The sequence below is a fragment of the Macadamia integrifolia genome, chromosome 5, assembly GCF_013358625.1.
Source record: "Macadamia integrifolia cultivar HAES 741 chromosome 5, SCU_Mint_v3, whole genome shotgun sequence".
In the NCBI taxonomy this organism is placed as follows: Eukaryota; Viridiplantae; Streptophyta; class Magnoliopsida; order Proteales; family Proteaceae; genus Macadamia; species Macadamia integrifolia.
The window spans coordinates 26651789-26671749 of NC_056561.1; the positions used below are offsets into that span (position 1 = coordinate 26651789).

General features: G+C 38.2%; 1 pseudogene; it reads left to right on the forward strand.

Annotated features, from left to right (window-relative positions):
• LOC122079175 overlaps positions 1–19961 on the forward strand; it is a 39478-nt pseudogene that overhangs the window by 3556 nt on the left and 15961 nt on the right.

The window sequence follows — 19961 nt, forward strand, 5'->3', positions numbered from 1 at the left end:
TTAAAAAATATTCATCCTTGAATTTTGTAGAGTGTGTGGGTGATTATAGTATGGTGCACATCCCTTTTCAAGCCGTAGAAAAATTCAGGTAGCTTCTTGATCATACGGATGTAGTCGTATAGGCACGGTTGATGCTCTTCAAGGTACTTTAAGGGGATGACAAACTCCATATGCTCAACTTTAATATATATGGATGTGTCAATGGGGTCGTCTTCTAGCAATTCCTTTACATGCTTCTCCAGTCCCTTGTCCTTGTTGTTTATAGTCTCTTCAATGATTTTGTCAACCATTATTTCAATCTCGAACCCTTTAAGATCTTCCTTTTGGCTGTTCACAGGCATCACATGTGTTGAACCACCATTCTCTTTGGGTTCGATCTCCTTGTCCACAATTGTGACTATTCACATTAGTCTTTCTGATAGGAATATCACTGACTACCTTTTTCTTGACGATAGCAATCTTGTGACTTGAGAGTGGCTTTTGGAAATCTGGTGGAGGGAAGTACATCCTTCATTCATGCTTAGATAGGTACATGCCCGCCAACGCGTACTGCATCTCTTCCCACGTTTTAGGCTCACGTCCTTGAGCCTAAAGTTACCTTTCACGGACTCTCCATTGTATTTGAACACAATCACTCATTTGGGAGCAAACATATCGAAGTCGTTGCATCTCTGTCAAGTTGTAGTTATCAAAGTACATGTCCAATTCATCTACCCCATTCAAGGAAGATGTATGAAGAAAAGTTCCTCGCGATGATCATGTGGATTGATCCTTGCTCTGGTTAGGCTCTGATACCTTTCATCCCAAAACAATACTCCAGCAACTCATGGGTTTTTTGAACAAAGTCTTGGAGGTGTGACTCTTGCTCTTTGAAAAATTCCGCCGGCATAATGAACTCGACGTGATCAAGTTTCAGATCTGATTTGTAATTGAACATTGTATCCGTGGAAATTTTATCTGGCATGCTCTTGATCTCCTCTTTAAACTCTGGTGCAATGTCAATCTCGTTGGGTTCTTCTTGGTGATCGTCTACAGTCAACTCAGTTGTATCTACTTTGAATCCCTCAACATAGACCTCTTTGGGAGGACTATTTAATTCTTGCTATCTCTTTCAAAATTTCTTCTGTCATGATAGCATCATTTGAAGTGGATGGTAGAAGAGACCAAACTTGGCGTCAAACTTTTTCTCAAGAGCAGTCATGCGGTCTGATAATTTCATCACCTCCTTGTAGAGATTGTCTTTGTTAGCCATGGTAGGCTCTGATACGAAATAATGTAGAACTAATTCTCAGTTAGATGACTAGGAATTAGTTCCAGAACAGGATCACAGGTGCTGCCGGTTGGTAGATTGAACAAAAGAGATGCCGCAAGTCTTGGACTTGCCTTCTTAGATCTTGCAATGGCAGTAGGTGTTGGGGCTTGATTGATAGCAGGGAAAATAAAATAGAGAGAGAAATAAACAGAAATAGAGAAGGGGGAAGGGGGATAGGTTGGGTTGAGTATCTCACTCTTTCCTAGGGCATTCACCCAAGCTGTCTCTCATAGCATTGCATCTCACAGTCACAAAGCTTGCTTTTTCTTTTCATTCAATTGTGGGCTATGGATCAGCCTTCTTCCTTTATTTATAAACTTTAAATTGATTACAAAATTGAGTCATTCCTTGCATGGAAAGGAAAGAAATCCCCTTACAACTAGATATTATCTTATTTGAAAACTAATTACAAATCAAATCAAATCTCTCCCTTTTACAAAGATTGAAACCTAATAAATTAGAATTCCTACTTTCTAAAAGTAAAAAAACTAAAATTAGAAACTAGCTAGATAATATCTTCCTTAACTATTAGAAGAAAATATGAAAATGGAAACTATATCAATCAAAGATTTCTTAAAATCTTTCAGCCTAACTCCTCCATGCAAGCTGGCCATGGGGCCCACGAATCAAGAGGGAATCTTCTTTAAGTCTCTCCACATTTTGAGTTGGTAGTGGGACCCAAATTGGTTACTGTTCACGTGAACAATAACTCATGAACAGTAATTTTTTTTGTTTTTTTGTTTTTTTTTTTTTTAAGTTTTTCTCAGCCCTCTTCTTCTTAGGCTTTGATTTGCATCAATATGTGCAGAGATATCTTCCTCTCCCCCCCTTCTCCAATTGACCCAAAAGCAATTAACATGTTGAATCCTAATTCCTACAACAAATTGCACCTAAAAAAAAAAAAAAAAAAAAAAAAAAAAAAAAAAAAAAAAACTTACAGCAAATGGAAAATGTAGACCAAATGTTCTTAACATGCCTATGGGATGTTAAATTGGAGATTTTGTAGATCTCTAAACCTAAAGATCAAAGGGGCGTGGGGGTCTTGCCATTGCTCATATAAATTGGTGCTTGTCCATTGGTTGCACTGAAACCCACCTGAGGATCCAACTAACAATTTTTTACATGGTAGTCAGTATAAGATTGACTGCTGATCCCTATTGCCCTGGAACATTATTATGTGCTTTTTATCCCTATTATTATTTTAAGGATAAAGAGAAGAGCAAAGCATAACTAAGCTTGCATTCACCCTGGTTTATAATTTCCCAGCTTAGGTTCTAGCTCATATTATTGGCATAACACCATGGTCTCAGGCCTAGTTGAGGCTGGATGTCTTGAGCCCATACTTTTAGTGTCTTAACACCACAAGGTAAGGTGTATGTGACACTGGGTTGTCTCCATGTTGAAAGAATTTGAAGTGATTTTGGGGGAAATCCTAATTGTATCCTGTTGTGGTAATATCTATAATGCAGTGGATTTATATGCTGTTTGTGGTCTTGTACATTTTGGGGGAAAATATTGATACTTTATAAAAAATACAACTAGTTACGATTGCCTATAAAAAAAAATGGAAAATTAAAATGTGACTATTGCTCTTTGTCATTTTGAAACAGACAATTGCAACATTTTTTAGCCAGGTTATGGCTGCCATTGGAGGAAATACTTATGGTTCAGGTTAGTTACCACTAGTTTCATTCATATAAACAGCCACAGTACATATATGCATGTAAATCTAAATGCATACAAAGTTATGTATTTAGATTTGTCTTTCTAGGTTGTTTTCTTCTCCTGACATTAGAGGTTTATCATTAAAAGAAAGCTTGTTGTCATGCCATTTACATTTTAGGTGATGCTGTGGTCAATGTGTACATTAATCATGAAAAGAAGTTTGCTTTTATGGAGAAGAGAACTGTTGAAGAAGCAAGTAATGCAATGGCATTGGATGGGATCATATTTGAGGTATGCCAAATTTTCATTGTTTGAACTCTTATTTTTTTTTTATTTTTTTTATTTTTCATGTCATTGATAAAAGGAAATTGAATTTGAAAGGAGAGGATGCGGAGGGAAAAAGATCGAGGGAAAGGACAAAGCCTTTTGATGCAATTTAAAAGAACAAGATGGTGAGCAGCAAACCAGGCCATTGGACTGGACCAAGAATGGACAGATATGTTTAATTTTGAGTCTCAAATGTGTTTTCTGGTCCATAGGCTTAGTAGTTTTGAGTTTTATGTTGTAATGGGCCAATTATATAAGCTAAATATTAGGGATTTAAGGTCTGTATGAGATTTTCTACCATAGTAAGTTGTATACTTTATTTTAGTAGTGTTTCTGAAAGGATCGGATGGATGTGCTACAATTCAGCCATAGTTTTCATTCTTTTAAAGTTCTAAAATTTATATTTTGTGGAAAACTTAGGTTATAAGGGATTCCTCCTTCCATGCACAGGGGTTTTTTTCTTATTTCATTGAAGTTATAAATAAAGAGTAGGGGACCGCACTACCCCAAAACGATTTGAGAAAAAAGATTAGCCACGAGTAGATAATGGTTTTGTGTGATTCAGAACCATAGTTGCAAAGATGTCACGTAGGCGATGCCTAGGTTGCTTGTCGGTGTTTTCTTGCGTTTGGACCGCTTCAACGCCTTTGGTTGCCTTGACGCCGTGACAACTTTGTTCAGAACTGCTCTACTGTGCAATGCAGTAGGGAATCCTTGGTGGGATGCCAAGGGCTGGTGGTTCTAATGTAGATCTCATGGCTGGTTTGAAGTATAACAGAAGAAAGAGCCAGCCCAATCAATCCTAGATTGGTTCTAGGCTGGACCAGAAAGTGGATGACAGCTGTAGGCCAAAATTCTCTCTACCGATTCCTATTTGGAGTGTTAATTTTGTCTTATTCCAAGACTTAACAGCAAGAAGGAAGCTTCAGCTATCGATTTGAGGAATTCCAGATTCTTCTTTTTCTGATTTAAGTGACCATCTGTGGGAGTAGGGAGCAAGGAATCAATCAGTCCTTTCCAGAAGTCTTTGTTGAGTCTTAAGTTCCCATTTTTTCATCCTTCTTGTACAAGGAAAGCTTAGTTACCTTTTCCGTCTTGGTTTCTAATTTTGTTCTAAAGTTTCTATATTCGTAACTTTTCGATTTTGAGACAAGACCAAGCCTATTAAAGGCCATTGATTGTAAGCTATTGACACAATTAAATCAATGAAAGTTTATGCTGTTTGCTTGTAGTTACTAATTATAAGTTTCTATTTTGCAGCTTACTGTTTTAGTAATCCTTTGATTTCTTCAAATCTGATTCCTACTTGCTAATTTTTTTTACTAAATCTGGTCTCCCTTTTCTTGACTTGCTATTTTTCAGACTACCCCATATCTTCGAATCTAACTATTAGATTAACATAAGATCTTACAGACTATTCTACCTGACAAAGAGACCATTCAACCATAATTTTATGCATATCTGAGCTGTTCCTGCTCCTGCTCCTGCGATTCTGTCGCAAGTTGATCTCTCATTGGACTTCATTGGTTTGAGGTTAGCACTGCATTACCTTTCAACATTTGTTGAAAACTGATGTGGGACACTTTGTCCTTGTATTAGAGTAGCTGTTGTACTTTGCATGGACGATCATCTCTCTGTGTTGTCTGTATGATCATGTTGCCTGTTTCTTGTTTCAATTTCTCTTAATCTAATATCTGAATACAATTCTTTGGATATTAATCACCTAAGAGCTGATCTAAACTGAGGTGAATTTGTAGTTTCATTTTAACTCATCTATCTCTTGTCTTGCAAGGGGGTGTCTGTGAGGGTTTGAAGGCCTACGGACTATAATCCTTCACTGGCTGCTGCTCTTGGACCTAGCCATCCAAGCCCTCATCTCAACCTATCTGCTGTTGGTCTAACACCAGGGTAGGTTGCACAATTTGTAGTTTCCCATATTCTGATTCATTGGCAGTTTATTTGTGATTTTATTCTACTAAGTTAATTATTATGTGTATGGATCAAAAGCAAGGTTCAAACTTGAAAGGTGAGTTTATGTGGCAAATGTCAGTCACTCTGAAACTTGCTCGAGTATTTCCTTAGGTGCCTTATATTCCCAATGCTCATCATAAATCTAGTATTTGAGTTTTTGATTTTTAATGGTCTGATCTTGGATTCTAAAAGAACAATTTAACCCTTTAAGTTAATGAGCATTAAACTTCTAATCAAAATAATTTATGTACTCATAAATTGAATTATGCGTGGGGATTTTATGAGTTCTGTCGGTTCTTTTTCCTATTTCTTTTCCCTTTTAAATGGATAGTTTTAGTATCAGTAGATATTCATTCATCTACTGTATATTTTGGTCATGGAAGAAATACTAAATTCTTTTTTGGTTGATTTGGGAGCGGTTGACAGTGCAATCAGTGGAGCAGAGGGACCTGATCGTATATTCATTGGCGGATTACCATACTATTTTACGGAAGTTCAGATAAGAGAACTGCTTGAGTCATTTGGGTACGAGCTCGTTGTAGACACCTTTTACTGAATTTCTCTTTATTGACTGTATTATTAATACTTGTAAAACGTCTTATAAGGCACCTGAGATGTGCCATGAAATTTTTTTTCTTGTATAATTGCTCCGATTTTTGTAGCTTTTAATTCCTGGTGTTATTGCTCTTAAACTGTTGCAGGCCTCTGCGTGGATTTGACCTTGTTAAGGATAGAGACCCTGGGAACTCAAAAGGTTATGGTTTCTGCGTGTATCAGGTTTGTGGAATGAAGTAGTGGAGCTTTTGCAAAGTTGGGAAGCTTTTCTAGATCCTGCATGCAAGAATCTTGGTAAATGTGGAAGTCTCTTAATTCTAAGCCAAGTTCCTCTGTTCTTTTTTTTTTCCTCCAACATCATATATATATAATGTTCGCCAGTTCGCTTAACTATCTCTTGTTATGAACCAATTCAACATATTCTCTGAATAATTAATTTAGTTACTGAAACCCAGGTTGGATGTAATGATTGATATGCTATTCCTGTTTCCTGGCTTTGTATCCTTTGCCTCCTTTCGATTGTTGGAAGACCATTCCTTGTGATATTAGTTCAGCTAATTTACATGTATTTCAGGATCCAGCGGTAATAGATGTTGCTTGTGCTGCACTTAATGGTCTGAAAATGGGTGACAAGACTCTTACTGTCTGTCGTGCCACTGCCAGGTTGGCGTTTCTGAATCATTGAAATTGTAATAACACTAGCTAAAATAAAATCGTATTTGTCCACACTTGTACCATCCTTTCCATTCTATAGTTTCTTGCCGTTTTTGATTCATGGTTTGGTAATTCTGAGAAATTTTCCTATGTTTTAGGAGTGAAATAAGTATAAGGGGCATTTACTATCACTCCCCTGCACTTAGTCTATATTTACTGAAACTCCCCTAGGCTCAACTTTTTTTTTCTGATACTCCCCTACATTTGGACTTTTACATCTCCTTATACCCTGCTCTTTTAAATGTCCAAATTGACCCTTCTTTCAACCTCTTAACCGATTCACCTTCTCTTTTTCCCTTTTTTATTATTTTCTCTCTCCTCTCCTCTCCTCCTCTTCTCCTCTTCTCCTCTTCTCCTCTTCCTTCTTCCTCTGTGAGCAAGATGGAAGGCACCCTTCTGTCCTCCCTCCCCAACCCCCTCACCGACCCTGCCTCTGCCCTATGACCTTGTCCTAACCTCTCCTGACTCTGTAATTGAGGTTGATCCTGAACTTGAAATTGATGTACTCTTTTGTTTTTTGTTTTTTGTTTTGTTTTTTTTTATTGAGCTTGGAGATGAGGCGGAGGTTGTGTTGGTTTGGACTTGAGTCAGTGATAAAAGTTCTGAAGGTATCTCATGTAAGCAGAGATTGGAGATTCAGCTATGTTGTCCCAAGGTTGGTCATGTGTTAGTGACGGCACTGGAAACACCGATGGTTAACCAATTGGAGCAGGTCTAACAAAGTTGTTAAAAGGAACAATTACAAAAGGGGAAATCTGGTGTCGGTTGATTGGCGTCAACGGCGGTGGAAGGATCTTCTGCAAATGCAGACTTGGAGGTTAGGCAGATTCTGTGGCAGTTGTGGCAATGGCTTTGCTGGTGAACCAGTCAACTGTTGAACATATGCTCCGAAAATTGTCCTTTCTTTTATTGTAAACTTGAGGCTGGGGTTGTTGCTTTGTGTTTATCAAAAGAAAAAAAAGTTGGGGTTGTTGCTTTTTGTTTGTGAAAGATTGATGCCGATGACTCTTCTTAATGTTCTTCCCCATTTTGTTGCCACCCAGATGCTCTCTATGCCTCCTTGATAAATTCAAATTCTCCATCTCAAGAACCACTTAATTCTCCCCCAAACCCAAAAGAATTCCCTAAACCATTCCCAGGTGCATTCACGGATCTAAATCCAAAATATCAAAAAGAATTATAACACAACTGACTAAACCAACAACCAATCAATCCTATATGAGCAAATCCGAGTGTACCCTCTTTATGAATCCGAAGCTCGGATCAACCAAAACCCTCATTACCGTATAACCCAAAACTGAGTGATTTGCTAGTCTTTGAAGGTCTGTTGCTTGAAAAGAGTCCAACCTTGAGGACGAGAGTTTGGGATGGGGCGAGGGTGGGTGAGGGGATTAGGGAGGAAAAGGGGGTGGTAAGGAGTAGCCATCTGTCTTGCTCGCAGAGGAAGAAGGAAGAGGGGAGGAGAGAGAAAATAATAAAAAAATATATAAGAAAGGGGAACTGGTGCTTGGCGATGAGGTTATCAACATAGTTGGCGCTTACGCGCCCCAATAAGGACTTGATGACATGGTTAGGGTACAGTTGGGAGCACATGGATGAATTGATGTAGTGTATCGGTCAGCGGGAGAAAATTATTATTGGAGGGGACTTAATGGCCATGTAGGCAAGGATTGTAGAGGCTATGACGAGGTGCGTGGAGGTTACGGAGTTGGGGAGTATTTGAGATTTTAAAATATAACCGCAAGCGTACAGATCAGTGTAGTTACGGGTCGAACACAGGGAGAGCAGCCACTTTATTTTTTTTTCCTTCTTTTAATAATGTGAAAGTGAACTGATTAGTGGTTGTGATCTAATTCTAATTATCGTCCTAAACATATGTATCTAAAATAACGTCCTAACCATTCGTCATCTAAGAATTTAAATAAGCAAGCTACACAATTAAAATTTAATAAATAAAGAGTTGAAAATAAACACCCCACGCAATTAAAAAGCAATGAAGGAAAAAAAATGCTGAAATAAAAATAAAGTAAAAGAAAGGGGATAATAAAGCTAGAGAGAGACTCACAAGTAGGTTTCTCTACGTAGCCCGAGGGATGCATCATAATATGAGTTTCCCTACTTGACTAGAGAGTCACTCTTACAAGAGTTACTCTACTTTGCTTTAGGGAAAAGGAGATAATTAAAATAAAAATAATAAAATGATGGTTTTATGGTTAGGAGGGGCAAAGCCAACACATACACTAGCCATGAACCTTGGGGGAAAGGGATAGCAATAATGTAACGACTGAAATTAAAATCCTAAATTAAGAAAGAAAGGGTAGTCAGAAGAGGGAATGAGAGGGGGGAGAGAAGACTACTGAAGGAGCCTACTTGATCTAGAATCATAGAACCATCATTTTTCTTGAACTGAAAACTTGATCGATTTGAGATACTACCAGTACTAAAAACCAGATCTGGAATAAATCAAATCTGAAATTTATAGTACTAGAGACAACAAATCTGAAGAAAAAAAAATTGAACTTGAAAGACATGCTTCATAGCTTGTTCTTGTCACCTAGAACTAAGCCCAAAACTAGAACTTGAAAATTACAACTTCAATTGTTTAAACAATAAAAATAAAAGAGTGAATCAAAAACAAAAGTGCTTGCATTAATTGAATAAAAAGAACTTACAAAAGTGTTTAAAGCATAAACCTAGAACTAGAACTAGAGCTAGAGAAAGAGAAAACTAGAGAAAGAGATAGAGCAATTAAGAAAAAACCCTAGAAGAAGAATGAAGTGCCTCCTCCCATTGTGTTAATTCTATTATATAGAGAATGGGGGAGGGAAGCTAACGATTTTAACTTCTAAAAAAAAAGATTTTTTTTTTTTATCTTGTTGAAGTGGAGGAGAGAGAAGAGAGAAAACGTGTGGAGAGAGATCTCCCACAATTTTTCTTGCCTTTTTTTTCCTATTTTTCTCCCTTTTTCTATTTTTCTCTCTTGCACAAGAAACCCCCTTTGGCCGATTTTTCTTGCTTGAATTTGGACAATATTCTATTTTAATGGGAAATTCCATCCATGCCCTTATCTTTTCTCTTTTTTTTTTTCTTCTTTCCTATTTTTTCTCTTTATTTTCTCTTCCTCAAACTTGCGTACAACCATCTTGGCCGACCTCCTTTAAGTGATGAGTAGGGGAGAATTTTCTAAAAAAAACCTCAACAAAATGGCAGCTAAGAGGTTCAAACTTGAGACCTCCTAATAAGCAAGGGATTTTGCACACAACTCACCAACTACACTAAGTAGTTGTTGTTACCAAAAATAAATCTTCAATCACTTAAGGATGTGATCCATCGATCCTTGTCGGCATTTGGAATATTCCTTATACCCTTGGGACAACTGCAGATGGGTTGGTTCTGCATCTCGGTTCAGTTCTGATCCATTATTCTTTTTCTGACCCGGAAAGAATAATCACTTATACGGTTTGCCAAACGAATGTGTACTTGCAATTGAACACGTCCATCTTCCTCAGAATTTCATCATCTTTGTAACCATGAAAAGAAATAGGACTTCTTTACATGTAAAATTGGAGATATAGCACCCGATAGTCCTTAAGGCCTTGAAAATATAAAACCTGCAAAAAGAGAGAAACCCAAGGTAGCTCTATTCTAAATATGTAAAATGCATGTTTTACTACATTAGATTTCACACATAAATGTGCTCATCAGCGAGAGGAATGCGGAGGGGATTTCAGTGTTGGACTTTTTGATAGCATATGACCTCTGCATTGCGAATACTTTTTTCAGAAGAAGAGAATTTAGTTACTTACAAGAGTGGATTGCATGCAAGCCAAATTGATTTTTTTCTGACTAAAAGATCCGACGGACAACATTGTAAAGATTATAAGGTTATACTGGGAGAGAGTTTAACGGCTCAACATGGATTGGTGGTCTTGGATATGCACTTTAGTATGAGGCTACACAAGAAGGTGAAGCAGTTATGCCCCAAGATAAATTGGAGGCGACTACATGAAGTGTGCCCCCTAAAATCCTTTACTGATAAAGTAGTTGAACAAGGCACGTGGGACTGCGTAGGGAATACTAATGAGATGTGGACTGCAATGACGACTTGCACTAAAAATGTGGCTAAAGAGGTCCTAGGGTTATCTGAGGGTGGGTGGTGTACTCTTAGAGAGACCTGGTGGTGGAACAATAAGGTCCAGAACACCATTAAGACTAAGAAGAATTGTTTTAAGACTTGGCAAAGGACTAACGAGGTTAAGGATAGAGCAAGATATCACACCACCAGGAATGAGGCTAGGAAGATTGTGGAGAAAGCTAGGGCAAAGAAATATAATGATCTGTATGAAAATCTTAATACAAGGGAGGAGAAAAAGAGATTTATAGGATAACTAAAATAAAGGAAAGGATGAGTAGGGATTTGGACTATGTCAGATGCATCAAAAGTGAGGATGGTAGAGTGCTTATACGGAATGAGGACATTATGAGGAGATCGAGAGTTATTTTGTAATCTACTAAATGGAGATACTGTGACTGATAGGGTGGACTCAGATGTGGAAGGGAGTAGACATGAATCCAACACACCTGATGGACATCTACTGCCGGTTGGCGAAATCGAGGTTAAAGAGATCCTATGAAGGATGAATGTAGGTAGAACTTGGGGACCAGATGAGATCCCAATTTATGTATGGAAGAGTTTAGGAGGACAGGGGGTGTCTTGGCTAACTAAGCTGTTTAACAAAATTTTCAGTACTAAATTTTTGCATTCATTATGGATGATCTAACTAGGCACATCCAAGACTCAGTTCCGTGGTATATGCTATTTGCTGATGATATTGTTTTGATAAATGAAACTATGGATGGGATTAATACTAAACTGGAGCTATGGAGTTCAAGCTTGGAATCAAGAGGTCTTAGGTAAGCAGAACAAAGACAAAATATATGATGTGCTCCTTCAGTCAATCTAGAGGAGAGGAAGGAGTGGTGAAACTTGGGGAACATGAACTACCATAGGTGACTGTTTTAAATACCTGGGGTCCTTCATTGACAAATAGGGGGATATAGAGGATGATGTTGACCACAGGATTAAAGTGGGTGGATGAAATAGCGAGGTGCATCGGGAGTGTTATATGACAAAAGAATAATGCCTATTATACTCAAGGGAAAATTTTACAGGACAGTTAATACGACCAGCTATGACGTATGGAGCGGAGTGTTGGAAAGTCAAGAAGAGTACTTTGAATAAACTGATTTTAGCGGAGATAAGAATGTTGAGAGGGCTGTGCGACAATACCAGGAGAGATAGGGTGGGGAATGATTGTATTATAAATGATTTGGGGGTTGCACCAATCCAGGATTAGCTCCGTGAGAGTCGATTGAGGTGGTATGGCCATGTTCAACGGAGAACTATGGAAGCCCCAGTAAGGAATAGTGACCAGATTCATTTAGAGGGAGCTAGAAAAGGTAAGGGCAGGTAATGCAGGAGTAGATTACAAGAAACTATGCCAGCAGTTTATAACCCCAAATAATACAAATAGGAGCAAGAAACAAAGAAATAAGACCATCAAATAAACCGCCAAGGATATAATACTAATGCAGGAGCAAAACCAGCCCAAAACCTAACCCGATAGGAGAGAGAAATACCTACTATAGAGCTGGAGAGAGAGAGGTGCGGCCAGGTCTGTAGGAGTCCGATTGAGCTGCACTCTTGGGCATAGATAGTCCCTAGGGAGGGTCTAAAAACCCCAAAGTTGAGAGGATTCTGACGGCTGGTTGTGAAGTTACAAGTTTTCTTGATTTTCTGACTTAGGTCTAGGAGAAATAATCGCAGGAGAGAGAATCAATTCTGATTTGTAACTTGGACATATCTGAACTTTTGAATACTCACAACAGTCGTATACTTCAACAGTAATAACTTTAAGATAAAATAGAAAGCTTTAAACAAGAAGAAACAAAGGGAAAAGTGGGGGAGGAGCGGCTGTCTTGGACTGGGCTTCTCACCCACAACTATCGCGGCTATTCTAAGTAATTGACTGCAATTATTCTTTATTCAAATCCGAAATTATAAGTATATAGGCTCCTCTATTTATAGAGGGCAGAATAGCAATTAGATTACTACTAGGAGCTAGTTTTCTAATAGGACTAGACACTCCTACTTCAACTAGGAGCTAGTTTCCCAATAGGACTAGACTCTCCTACTACAACTAGGAATTCAAAATTGGACTAGGAATAATAAACCTATGTGGAAAGCAAATAGAGTTCTAAGACAATTTGGACTCGACATACCACTTACTCAACTCGATGGGCCCAATGACCCACTAATTAATTAAAAACTACTAATTATTTCCCTAGCTGATGGGCCCAATTGACCCTTATTTGTACTTAGCCATTCAGGTGGACCAAGTAGGGGTTCGACTGGCTTCTTGGCTGGACCCTAGCCACTCAGGTGGACTAAGGCTGGACCCTTCTTTCTCTCATATTTCCTTCCATAATGTGCATCTACATCAGCAGGCCCAAGATGAATATTGACGAAGTGCTTCGAAAAGATTTGCATATGGTTGGGCTCGATCCTAGTATGACTTCAGAATGAGTTTTGTGGAGGATAAGGACTCGTGTTGGTGACCCCTCATTGGGGATGTTCCCATGATGCGCCTTTCTCTACTGCTTTACCTTCTTCTCTTATCTCCATTTTAACCTCTCTTTTGTGCTTTTTTATTTTCTAAGTTCCATATCAAATTCATGTAGCCGACCCCATTTAGTTGGGATAAGGTTATGATTGTTGTTGTTGTATAGAAAGGGAAAAAGAGAAGATGAACTGGTTAAGAGGTTGAAAGGATGGTCAACTTGCGCATTTTAAAAGAACATGGGAGAAGGAGATGTAAAAGTCCAAATGTAGGGGAATATTAGTAAAAAAGTTGAATGTAGGGTAGTTTCAGTAAATATAGTGTAGGGGAGTGATAGTAAATGCCCCTAAGTATAGAGGAATAGAGATCGTCCATTATTTTGTGAACAATAATCTAATATATATGGAATTTTAGAAATGCTGATATACTGATGTTACTTTGCAGCATTTCTTTATAAAAACTATTTTTTTATTCATTGTTCCCAACAGTTTTGTTGAGGTCTGCTTCTCTCATGGAAAGGCTAGAAATTTGAAAAACTAAATTCCTAGTGGAGTTAATCTACTTTCCTTGGGCCCTTCAAACTATGGAAGGACGGTGTGAGTGTTGTTGATCTTCAAGGAAACTGTGGGACGGTGTGAGTGTCGATTTTCAAAGAAAAATTTTTATATCATGTAAATGCTATAGTTCATTTTATTATATCAGCTTCCGATGGGATAACTTCCCTGGGGTGCATGTTTCACGCATAATTTACATCAAAGTAAATACTCTTTCATTGTTGCTTTTGTCATATCTTCATTTTTTACTAACTTCAGAAATATATTGACTTGGCCCAAAATAATGTTATATTATATGAGCAAGATCATGGGTGGTGCATGATTAAGTTCATGGGTGGTGCATGCTTCCATGAAGCAAACTATATAAATTGTATCAGTGCCCCAGCAAAGAGATAGTTTAGACATGCTTAAATACTTTGTGGGAGTATTTGCAGCTGTTTCTTTATGATAGATGCTTTGGGATTTGATATTGGCATGGTAGAAATAAATAAATGTAGGAAATGTAGTAACATACAATTGTACATGAAATAATGTCATGTTTAAGGAGGTGAAGATACTTCAGATCTTTACCATTGCCTAAGAACTTCCTAATTCATTCTTATAGTAGTGAGCAGGCAAAACCAGATCAGGAAATTATATTAGCACAAGCGCAGCAGCAGCTTGCTATTCATGTAAAGTAACCTAGCACCCTCCCATTTGAGCACTTCTGGTTTCTGTCATCTCTTTTCTCCCAGATACTTAACTAATATATGGTTCTGGATTGTAGAAAATGGCCTTGCAGGCTGGTGGTGCAAATCTACCTGAAGATGTGATGGCACCAAGAGCTCCTGTGGAGACTCCAACAAAAGTAGTTTGCTTGACTGAGGTATTATCTTTTGCTGAACAAGCCATATCCAAAACAGTTTCTGTCATGTCTTTGTTACAGCTGTGACTTGGAGCAGTCTCAAGCCAGTCTATCAGAATTCATGTGCTTGGGCGGGCAAACGCAGCCTAACCCAAGATTGGGTTGGGCTTGTGTTGAGGCTTTAGGCCAAGGGGCATAGTGTGTGTAAAGATAAGAGCAACCTTGTGTACATGGCTCCCACTACTGCAGGGTCTGGGAGGGGCAATGTACGCAGCCTTACTCCCCGCTTTGGAGGATAGGTTGTTTCGTAGTTTCTGACATGTGACCAACATGTTGCAATAGTGTGACATATTGCGTGTGAAGATTGTAATTGGAAGAAAAAAAAGGACCAGGTGGGGTGGGGAAGGGTTAAAGATAAAAGGAGATGAGACCTGCAGGCAGGAGGCTTGGCGCTGGATTTATAAAGCTCCTTTGTCAAGGCATTGCCTGGGCATCCAGGCAGCTTTGCCTGGACTGGCACCTTTCTGGTGTTGCCTTAAAATTCTCCCTCTTCGATTGCCTTGGTTCACCTAGGTGCCATGACAACTATGGTGTGTGTATGTGTTTAATGCTTGTTTGAAGTTGCTTATAACTTATTGTACTCTTAAGCTCAACCCAACCTAATCTGAACCAAGATTGTCAAGAAAGTTACCCTACTTGGATAAATTGGAGTATTGGACTCGATTGGACCACCATGGGTTGATTTAGGTTATGGATTTATTCTCTTTAGTTTTGGGACTTGGATTGATTCCCCAAACCAGCCCAAGTTGCAGTTAGGGGTGCCAGAGGCTTTCAGTCATATCCAGAGTTCCAGACCTTATTACATGCATCTGTTTCTGTTTTGTTTGGTCTTGGTGTGATATATATGGTTTGGCCCAACTCATAAGAATTTATATATTTTTTTCAATATTCAACCATTCAGGGTATAAAATCCCTGAAACTTGAATGTGGTATTCTAACAAGCAACACTAAAATGGAAATTTTTATTTTATTTTTTTCTTATTCAAGTACATATATTTGTCGGATTCCTAATAAGGAAGCTGTTTACGTATGGACTTGAATCCATCGCCCTTAAGAGTTATGTCCTAGACGGTGGACCCAAATCCTACTACTTGGATTACATACTTGGTTATATTTGGTTTATTGGCTCTAGTACTGCTCTTTGAGAGTTGACAAACAACAGCAACATCTGGATTCTAGAAGATTTGTTTCTGGGGTCTTACATGTTATTTCTTCATCTTTCTATGCTGCACTGGTTGTATCAACTGATGAGCTGAGGGATGATGAAGAGTATAAAGAAATATTGGAGCACATGTGGGAAGAAGGCGAGAAGTTTGGTATGTACTTTTTCAATGGATTGTTTTAATTTTATTCTAGCTCATAAGAACAATATATTATGTTTAAATCATGCCTCTGTGTCTATCCTAACATTGATCTGGAATGATACTGCATAATTTCAAAGGGCCTCCTGTTGCCCTGTTCATTTAATCGGTGTTCAAACCAATTGATCCAGGTAAGTATTTCCTAAAATTTAATAAAACCAGATGAATGAACAGTTTTGAGCTTTGAACTGGCAACCTGTATAGTTCAAACCAGTCAGACCATCGAGCTAGGCATCTAGTAGGGTTTCTTTATATTGCGTAAGTTTTTACCTAGGGCCCAATCTAGTAGCACTGATTCTCCTAGTTGTCATGGCGTCTAATCGATCTAAGGCGATCGAGGGGTGGCTAATCGATTTGGCGATTCGAGGGGTGGCTAATCGATTTGGCGATGAATCGCCCATATGGTGTTGCCACGGTGGTCAAATTGCCCATGTGCCATTTTTTATTTTTTCTATTTTCTAAAGTTATTTAGTATGTTACTTTTTTTTATTTCTCCTATTCTCTAAAGTTATTTAGCATTCTACAAGCCCACAATATATACCCTATAACATATACAACCAACATTAAGCAACATCAAATCATCAAAAACCAACATAGTCCTATCAAAATCACTCTGCATTTTACAAAAAATTAATTGCCTAGTGAATCAGGCGTGACCTGGCGTCCATGGCGGTGTCATGGCTATCAGCCAATGGCGACCGCCATTTGTGAGTCACGTAAATCGTAACATTGCCATGAACTTCTTTTTTCGCCAGGAGCCAAATCGCTGCCTTGGCGACGCCATGACAACTATGCTGATTCTTATTGAATGGATGGATGAATCAGGGTCAATGGTGAATCGTCTGGTCCCTCGACCAAATTTAAGTGGAGTACCAACCCCAGGAGTTGGAAAGGTATTGAATTTTTTTTTATGCCTTTCTTAATTGTGATTCCTGATCTTTTATGGTACTGATTTGTTTCAATTTACAGTCTTGAAAACTTCCGTCTTCTAAATCAAACAGCTGTTTGTACTAAAATTTCTTTTTTTTTTAGGGGTGGGTATTAGATGTAGATGCCTATGACTTTGCCGATTCTTACCCAGTGCGAGATGTGCATTCTTGCATGTGCCAATATCATGAAAAATTACTATTTGATGGTTTTTTTCTGAGCGTACCTTACCTAGCAACAGCACCTTTACATACAATTATTTCCCCAGTGTATGTAAACTTAGATATCTTCAGGGCAAACGAATCAATCTAATTGTGTTGCTTTCTCAGTCTTTCAATTTGTATATGACATTGTGATTGCCGAAGTCAGAAATATGAGAGTTCGATCATTTATGTATGATTCCTCGGCCACTCCACTTTCCAATGCAAGGGGATTGCAGTTAAACATAGGATGTAAGGATTTATTTCTTTTAGTAATTTTTAAAATTTTCTATATTATTTTATTCCTATTGATGAATTCATAAGATAGAATTAGACTTTTGAGTTTACTTTTGTTTCCAGTTTCAGGATACAATTAGGAGTCTTTGTTTTTTCCTATATATACATGAACCAAACGAGAAAACATATTTGGAATGAATTGAATTGTTACCTGCTGGTTGCTAGTCATGAGTATTGGTATCTTCTCTTTCTTCCCTGTTCGATTCAAGTTCGACTTTCTTCTTCTCAGGTTGGTTCTCTTTTGTTAATCTCTTTCCTTGTTTCTTATTTGTTTATTTCAGTTCCTTTCCCCCCCAACCCCTGTTATTTGCTTTCCTTACTGGCCACCCCTGTTTCTGGACAGTACTTGCAGCCCCCAAATGTTGACATCGATCTTTACTGATACTCTTTGGATCAGTTAGAAATTTTAAGGGATAATACTTGTGTTAGAAACGAACCATCCTGTACAGTTTCGAGTTGAGATTTGATCTTTGCCGTTAGAACTTCAAATCTGGTTCTTGGGTCTTCAAACCTGAATTGTAGAATCTTTATTTCTTTACTTCATTAATCTGTTTGGACTATTGATGCTGTATTTTCAATGGAATGCTAGTAGAGATTCGATACCCAAAATTCCAACCCATTTGAACCTTGTATGGGAGAGCTATTTTGAAATCTTCTGAAGCATGTTGCTGCTGGGTTCTGGTTTCACAAAGGAAGAAGAAGACTTCTTCTCGTTACCTTATTCCTTGTCTTGATATTTCCCCAATATCCCCCTTTGGCCTTAACTCTTGTCTATATCCTTATTTCATGTTAATGTTTGGATCACACTTATTACATTGTAGTAGGTATGGTAGTGGATTGCCTTGGTGGTGGATGTAATAATGCACATGAGTTGCAATTGGTTTGCTTTGTGGTGGTGGGCTTTATGCTGGTGCATTGAACCGTTACTCACAAATACCTCTAGCTCAAGTTGTGGGTTGCATTTTTAGTATTTAATGCGGAGTTGTGTGTTCGAGTTGTTATTTTCGTGCTTAGCGTGACTATCAAGATTTCGTTATCTCATTCCTCCTTTTATGAAAGTAGGTTAGGTGATGGATTATCTTGGTGGTGGACATAATGCATGTAGGACGCTTTGGCTTGACCGATCTATATGGTACGTCAGGTAGACAGCCGGGGATGTAGATTCCCATCATGGATTACATTACCACATGAAGAAGAAACAGTCATTGAACCAGCCTTTGGGCTGAGGTCGAGCCACCCCCATGCTAGTCCGTCGGTATATCATAAATAGCCCTTTATTTTCCCTGTTTTAGTAGTTGTTTACTCCTAGAAAGTTCGTAATGTAGACTAGGATAGGGTGTCTAACCAAGTCTCAACTACAGGAACTTTTAATCAAAGAACAACTAGCAATTACCCATAGATAGGTAGCAATCAACAGACCAAAACAAAGGAAGAATTAATTCTCAGAAAATCAGAATTCAATCCCCAAATCTGTCCTCTATTAAGTCAAACTAGAAATCAACAACTAGGACTAATTCAGGCACAGAAATAATTCCCAAACAAAGCCTAACCAGAATAATACTCTCAGGAACAAAAGGGAACAGAATTACCCTATCGTGCCTGATCTCCGTCTATAACCCATAACAAGACCAAAAAAAAAAGAAAAACAAAGATTTTAAATAGCTTGAGAATGGCTGATCAGAACAGCCCAAGTTGCAGCAGCAGTAGATCTTAGAGAAGTGGAAAGAAGAAGAAGAAGATAGCTTGAAGAAGAAGAACCTCTCGGGCTTTACACCGCAGAGAGTTAATTGGATCAAACATCAATTCCATCAGCCTTGATCAAACACAAGACAGATCTTTATGGAGAAGACAATAGTAGCATCCATTAATTCTTTTATCAAAATCATTTCGAGCTCTAGGATCATCCTCTTTATTTATAATGTTGATGGGGGAGGGAATTACAAAACAAGAAGGTTCCTAAAAAAGGAAACCAAATATTCTCCTAATACAATAGTTATTAAAAACTGAAATTAGAAACTAATTGAAAAAGGAAACTAACTACTAATGGCTTGACTCCTAAGGAAAACAAATGTAACTCAAATCAAACTCAACTAAAAAGGAAACTAATGAAAAAGAAGACAAATTAGTGAATCCCGTATGCAACCTTAGAACCCGTAGTTTAGGCCCATAAAAGTGGTCTATTACACCCAAAACACATAGGATCAAAGGCCCAACATGTATGGAACTTAACCCTAGGCTTGTTCCTAATAAAACAAGCATATTTTGGTGATTAATCTGTATCAACTCTCCCCATTTTGAAAAAATTCGTCATCGAATTTTTTAGTGATGAGGGAGAAACAACATGTGAGTAGTAGCTTTGACCATTTCGAAACAAAATTCTGGTTGCTTGTAAACTTGTGGAATGTAGTCTTCAAGGCGTGGAGCTTTCTCTTTGAAGAACCATGATGGCATAACAGACTCTGTATGCTCGACCTCTGAATCGATACCAATTGTGAATGTTGTATACATAGAGTCATCAACGTTGGTAACCTTCTCATCAAGGATTGGAGGAATA